Source organism: Hemicordylus capensis, chromosome 3 (assembly GCF_027244095.1).
Source record: "Hemicordylus capensis ecotype Gifberg chromosome 3, rHemCap1.1.pri, whole genome shotgun sequence".
Taxonomy (NCBI): Eukaryota; Metazoa; Chordata; class Lepidosauria; order Squamata; family Cordylidae; genus Hemicordylus; species Hemicordylus capensis.
In genome coordinates, this window is record NC_069659.1 from 30,640,258 (window position 1) to 30,647,545 (window position 7,288).

The window sequence follows — 7,288 nt, forward strand, 5'->3', positions numbered from 1 at the left end:
TAGGTGGCACCCATGGGGCCCTACCCACCTCCCAAAATTTGGTTCCCCTAAGACCTTGTTAAGTGGTCTCTATCAGTCCAAATCTGAATTGAATCAAAGCAAATACAAATTGAATTTGGGCTGATTTCAAGGGGGTAGATTTGGATACAAAACAAATCAGGGGTGATTTGTTCGGGGGACAAAACAAATTAAAAAAATCAAGTTATGCACATCCCTAATGGTTGCTTTAAAGGCACAGCAACCATTATTCAGCTTTTTGCCGCAGGTGCCAAAAGGTATTTGACCAGCACCACACATATCTACACCACAGATTTAAATGGGTTAAATAGTCATCATCAAAAAAAGTCTTTCCCTCTCCCCATTAAATCTTGAGGGTGTGTGTGTGTGTGGTGGTGGAGGAGGAGGAGGAGGAGGAGGAGGAGCAGGAGCAGGAGAGGAATCAGGGATCATGAAAAGAGAATTTTCAGTACTCTTACCAAATTATAGTTCCCAGAACCCTTTGTGGGGAAAGCCCTTAGATTTAAAGACTGACATTTCTCACAGCACAATGCTGACAGGGAAGGCGCCTGTCCCGATGCAGGACGCCTCTAAATACCAGTTGCAGGGGAGCAACAACAGGAGATCGGGTATGCACATACCTCTTGCCTTTGGGCTTCCCAGAGTCTTCTGGTGGGCCACTGTGTGAAACAGGATTCTGGACTAGATAGGCCTTGGGCCTGATCCAGCAGAGCTGTTCTTATGTTCTTACCGCTGTGTGGCTTTAAAACACACACACCCTGTGCACTGTTGCATAGATAGATGTTCTACTCCTGTGGAGTGCTGTGGGATTGCCTGCTGTGACATTTCTTCCATTACTCCCAATTCAGGAGCTTCATTCAGACGTTACTCAATCATGCTGCAACTCACGGTTACAGCTGCAAAAGCTAGAGTGTTCCACAAAACATTCTGAAGAAGCAGAACAACCTGCCTATGCAAGCAGCATGGGGTGGCGGGATGGTGGTGCTTTAAAGCCACACAGCAGCAAGGACGGGAGTCTCCCTATCTTTGCTCTGTAGAACGTCAGCCCCCATGATACAACAATGACATAACTGCTTGGTGCAGAGATGCCCTCAGAATAACAGCATTACAGAATGTAACCCTCAGGTGCATGTTACATTCGCTCAACTGTGGTGGCATCTGCTCTCTTGTGGTGTTATTCAACAGACAGCAGCTCTACCCTTTAGGTAAGATCAGTCACACAAAAATGGCTCTCCGCGCCTTAACTATTATATTAAACCCACTTGGCCACAGCATGTTAAACAATGAGGCACTTCTTCTTCATCTTCTTTTTTTTAGGAAAACCAAAAGCATAAATGGCCATGTCATTAAGAGCCAAACAACATGGCATCAAATGCATCATTGAACTGAGGTGCTTAACTTTTGTTTTCTAAATTGCAGCCATGGGGGATCCAGACAAGGACTTCAGTGAGGGGAGAGCTCTCTGCCCTCAGTGTTGTCTCAGTCTGGATTGCACCTTTGCTTGCCGCTATTTCTCTTGGGAGATATTTTTATTTATTTATTTATTTATTACATTTTATATCCCGTTCTTTCTCCAGGGAGCCCAGAGAGGTGTACTACATACTTAAGTTTGTACTTAAGTATGTAGTCACAACAACCCTGTGAAGTAGGGTTACTCACAACAATATTCACAACAACCCTGTGAAGTAGGTTAGGCTGAGAGAGAAGTGACTGGCCCAGAGTCACCCACCCAGCAAGTATAATGGCTGAATGGGGATTTGAACTCAGGTCTCCCTGGTCCAAGTCCTAGATAAGCTCTCGCTACTACTCACAACAACTTCCTTTCTGGGCCAAATAGAATTTAAGGATGTGCAAACCAGCTTTACCTCGAGTTGGTTCAACATCAAAACAGTCCAGCTTGAGGACCCACCCCTGAGCTGGTCTCAAGGTTGAGCCAACCCCGCCCTGGGCTATCTTGGGGCTGATTTGGGGGTTCTACGGGTTTTTGGTTTTTTAAAAAAATAAACCTTATTGTCAGGTTCGGCAGCCTCGAAGTTTGCTACCATGGCCGCAGGAGGGGTCTCTGCTGGTTCCCCCTCCCCCGCCAGCCTCCTCAGCCTTCTAAGGGGCATTTTGGCCAGTTTTCAGGCTGTTTCGGCCCTTTCTGAGGTGGCAGCAGCCATTTTGGAGGCTGCCAAGCATACGACACCATGCATGTGTGGCAGCCTGCAAAATGGCCACTGCCACCTCTGAAAGGGCTGAAACAGCCTGAAAACAAGCCAAAATAGCCCTTAGAAGGCCAAGGAGAGGCCAGCAGGGGGAGGAGGAACTGCTGAAGACCTCCCCATGGCTGTGGCAGCACACACGCACACACGCACACACACACACACCCCTAAGGTGCAAAACCCAGCTATAAGGTAAACAATTTTTTAAAAAACTATAGAACCTGAACTGGCTTCAATTTAAGCTGAGCCAGGCTCCTCGTTCAGGTTAAAGAAACCGAACATGCCCTGTTGGGTTCGAGTCTGGTTCACACTCAAACCAACCAGGCAAACTGGTTTTGTGCACACCCCTAATAGCCTTTGCAAAGAATAGGTGGTCCAGATTGGAATTGTGCTGGGGCAAAAGGTTAAAGTCTTCTCCTCTGTGACACAGACCCAATCTAGATTAGATCCACTTCCCACAGTGGCTGTATATAATAAATAAAAGTGGCTAGCTTGCTGTGCAATGTTACATGTGCATCGCAACATAACGTTTGCACAGTTGTGCACCAAAAAATGTGTGAATCAGTACAGCCATTGGAAATAATGGCTACACGTTCACACAGCTGCATTTGCAAAATATTTGTGCTAGCGCAAGGGCACACTTACAGAACTGCATGAATATTGCAACATGCATGCAGTGTGGCACAATATGTTAGCCAGTATATTCACGTCTAGCAATGCCATGAGAATACTAGCAGGCAGCTATGTTACAGAAGAGGGAAAGACTTATGCTTCAGTTACAGTAGAAGAATCCCTTACCATTAAATGCTGTACCATCTCCCTTGCCTTTGTGAAATCCCACCTATGAAGCCATAGAAGCAGTGCCAGAGGCTCCATGGCCACACTCAACCTTAGGTATGTGAGCTGTTTGAGTGCAGACCCATCTTGACAGCTGAAGTAGATGTTGTTGGCTACTGCAGCATCAGCACCCATGGGGAGTGGGGTTCCCTTCTCAGGAAGTAGGGCTGTTCACACAACCATTAAAGAGGTAGGGCAAACATCCTATCTAGCTGTGGAAACTGTGCAAATTCCTGATTTTTGATCATGTGCTAGCTAAAACTTAGTTAGAAGGAGTGGGATGTGATCACAATAAACGTTGTGAACCACCCCAAGCAGTAATGTACTGGAGGGACAGGGTATAAATATTTTAAATAAATATATAATTAAATTGTCTGTGAGGTGGGAGCTGAGTAGGACAACACTGCCCCATCCAGCATTTGTACCCAGCACTTTGACAAGGTAGGAGAAAAAGCCGCCCCACCCAGCTCCCATATCACAGACAATCACACACCCCTCCTCCTACCTAAGTCTTCGCTAGCACATCAAGAGAAGTCAGGAGCACACACAGCTCCCAAAACTGGGTAGGATGCTGTCCCTACCCCATTAACGGTCATGTGAACAGTCCTCTTGTGCAATGAGGTTCCCATTGGGGCAACTCTAAGGCCAAATTCAGATACAACAGAAAACCAGATGTCCCTTCACCTCCAGTTTCCTCACCAGGACATCCAAATTCAGGAAGATGGAGTTTGAGAGGCAGAAAGGGAGCCAAAGTTTCCCTCCCTGAACTCCAATCTGAACCTTTGGTTCAGAGTGGAGTCTGGGCACCACAAACTCCATTTCTGTGGTGCCAGCATTACATCCGAATGCTGGCACTGCCGTTTTCGTCCCACAGAACCAGAGTTGAGGGAGGAAGTTCCTCCCTGACTCCAGCCCAATTGGCTGTGTGGATTGTCCTTCTGTCAAGAAAGAAGCCCACAAAGCCAGCCCAGCTCCCCTGCCTCTCTGCAGTCTCACTGACTGCAGAGAGACAGCTCTCCTGAGCATCCAAATACGAACGGGAGAGCATGGGGAGGAGAGGCACAGAACCACGGGTCCATTGGGCCCTTGGGTCCACATTATGTCTGAAGGGAGCCAAACTCTCCAACCAAGTTCCTCAGCTGCCAAAGAAGGCAATGATACTAATGGCCTATGAAAGACACACATACTGTACAGATACAAATAGCAGTCATAGACCTTTTCACTTCAGAAGGAATTAATGGATAGCAACTAAGTAGACACATAATGTCATGCTGCATAAATAGCAATGGAGCTGAGCTGTTTGTACAGGCACTGGTCAGCCTCAGGGAGGTTCACAAGCAGAGCATGGCTGACGAAGAAATATCCCAGTGTTATCTCCAGTCACAGCTTCTGAGAGTCCAGAGCATTCAAATACAGATTGTACTTTTGGCTCCAGTGCCCACTAGTCATAGATAGATCTCCTTTCCCTTTATTCACCCAACGGTACATTGTGTGGTGATGACAATGCTATGAAGATGAGGATGGATATAGCTGTGTGTGTGTGTGTGTGTGTGTGTGTGTGTGTGTGTGTGTGTGTGTGTGTGTTCTAGAAAGAAAATGAAATAAAACAATATGGACCCACAACAAAATGTTGAACTCTATCCCTGGTGTGCATGTCTAGTCTGAGCCTATGTCTGACCATGATGACAAAACAAAAGTTAACAACAGCGACAGGAGCCCCTTCTCTAACTTGGATCTTGCTTCTAGGGATGTGCAAATAGGTTCGACGTCGAACCTGTTCAGTTCGACAGTTTGCTGTCAAACGGAACCATCCCCTGTTTGGTTCGAACCCAGACCAAACACTCCCCGACTGTTCGGGGGGTCACAGCCTTTTAAAATATATAGAGAGAGTTACTTACCCCTTCGGGGGAGTTGTTGGAGGCAGCGAGGAGGATACGTGGAGGTTCTCTCTCCCCCCACCAGCCTCCCTTACAGCCCAAACCAGCCAGTTTGGCTGGCTCTTCGGCCCGTTTGGGCCTTCCCTCTCTGGAGTGGCGACCATTTTGAAGGCCGCCGCACCTGCGCAATTGGCCTCTGTGTGGCCTGGGCTGCCTCCAACAACTCCCCCAAAGGGGGTAAGTAACACACACACAATTTTTAAAAAAATGTTTGTGAACACACACACCCCAAACCGAACCGGGGGGGGGGAAGAGGTGCCAGACCGAACTGGCCCGGTCCAGTTCGAGTCCAGTCCAGACTCGAACCAAACCGGACCAGTCGGTTCCATGCACACCCCTGCTTGCTTCATGTACAAATTTTATTGATTTATTTATGGTTTTTGGATTTGCGGAGGAAAGGGGTGGCACTGGTGCTCAGTCCAATCTCCTTTTCATCCAGCCCTAAAATTCCAAGAGTTTATGTTAAGAAACAGGGCTCCTTACTTTTGTGGATCTGCTACAGAGGGGACTAATGCACGTTTCTTCTGTTAAGTCTCATTGTGGTTATCTGAACCTCTGGAGTGTTCCCACAAAGCTGAAGAACTCTGAGGAAATTCCCTCAAAATTTCCTTACAATGAAGGGATCTGGGAGGGCAGTACTTGTGTCAAACCTCTTCCTCTTCAGAAACAAAGCAGAGTCAGCAGACTGGTGGGGGAGCCACAGAGTTTCAGCTTTATCTTCTGTGGAGACTATTAGACAGCTTTCCCCCTCAGAAGCAGAATGGGTGATTGTCTTATCCTTGAAGGAGTGTCCTTCAAGCTGAAAAATTTCCTGCCCTTTTTTTGCTGAAGCCTTCTTCCCCCTTTTCCCACCAGTTCTATTTGCTGTGTCCACATGTAAACTGTCTGAGCTCACAAACATTCTATCCAATTGACTAACATGGGATAACTTGGGGTGGGGGGGATATGGCCCCCTTCGGTCTTTCCTTCAGGTTTTTATGAAACTGAGGTATCTGCAGGTCACCAAGTGTACTGATACCACCCACTTGCCTACAAGTTCTCTGGTTCTCTATTCATAACATTTCCAACTCTTTTAAAAATGTATATAAGATACTGGCAAACATCCTGATTAAGAAAGTGCATGTGCAGCAAAGGAAGCATGTGTGCATTTCCTGGGTACCAGAGTCAAGCAGTGGGGGCACTTGAGCCAAGGAAGCAACTTGCTTTTTTCTTTTCTTTTCTCCACTGGAAAAGCAACTTGGAATTGCTTCCAGGAAGCACAATGTGTATTTGCCTGTTTGGAAATTAAGGCATGATCTCTATTAAGATCTTCAGGTAATGAATGATTTGTACATAAAATTCTCCTTGTGGAACAAACAAGCTATTTCCACTCCAATGGGTAAGCAAGTTCCTGCTTCTCGGTACCTGAAAGAATGAGGCATTAGAATCATATGGAGTAATCTTGTGGTCAGCAACTGGTAGCCTTGGAGCTACCAAGCATGGCCTCCCTTCAGATCCACCAGGTGCCAGCCCCATATGCAAAAGATGGGAATGGTGGCTATAGGAGCTGAAAGCAGGGCATTTCAGGATTATGCAGTGGATAATGGGACTTTGACCCTCTACTGACCCCTCTCTTGTCCTAGTGGTTCTGAAAACTTAGTTGCTAACCTAAAGAGTTAACTATGAACCCAAAATGACAGGTGTCAGTAAGTCAATATATATATTGGCTCTACAGGTGAAACTCGGAAAATTAGAATATTGTGCAAAAGTCCATTAATTTCAGTAATGCAAATTAAAAGGTGAAACTGATATATGAGACAGACGCATTACATGCAAAGCGAGATAAGTCAAGCCTTAATTTGTTATAATTGTGATGATCATGGCGTACAGCTCATGAAAACCCCAAATCCACAATCCCAGAAAATTAGAATATTACATGGAACCAAGAAGACAAGGATTGTAGAATAGAACAATATCAGACCTCTGAAAAGTATAAGCATGCATATGTATTCAGTACTTGGTTTGGGCCCCTTTTGCAGCAATTACTGCCTCAATGCGGCATGGCATGGATGCTATCAGCCTGTGGCACTGATGAGGTGTTATGGAAGACCAGGATGCTTCATTAGCGGCCTTCAGCTCTTCTGCATTGTTTGGTCTCATGTCTCTCATCCTTCTCTTGGCAATGCCCCATAGATTCTCTATGGGGTCAGGTCAGGCGAGTTTGCTGGCCAATCAAGCACAGTACACTGTATACTTTTTGGAGGTCCGATATTGTTCTATTCTACAATCCTTGTCTTCTTGGTTCCATGTAAT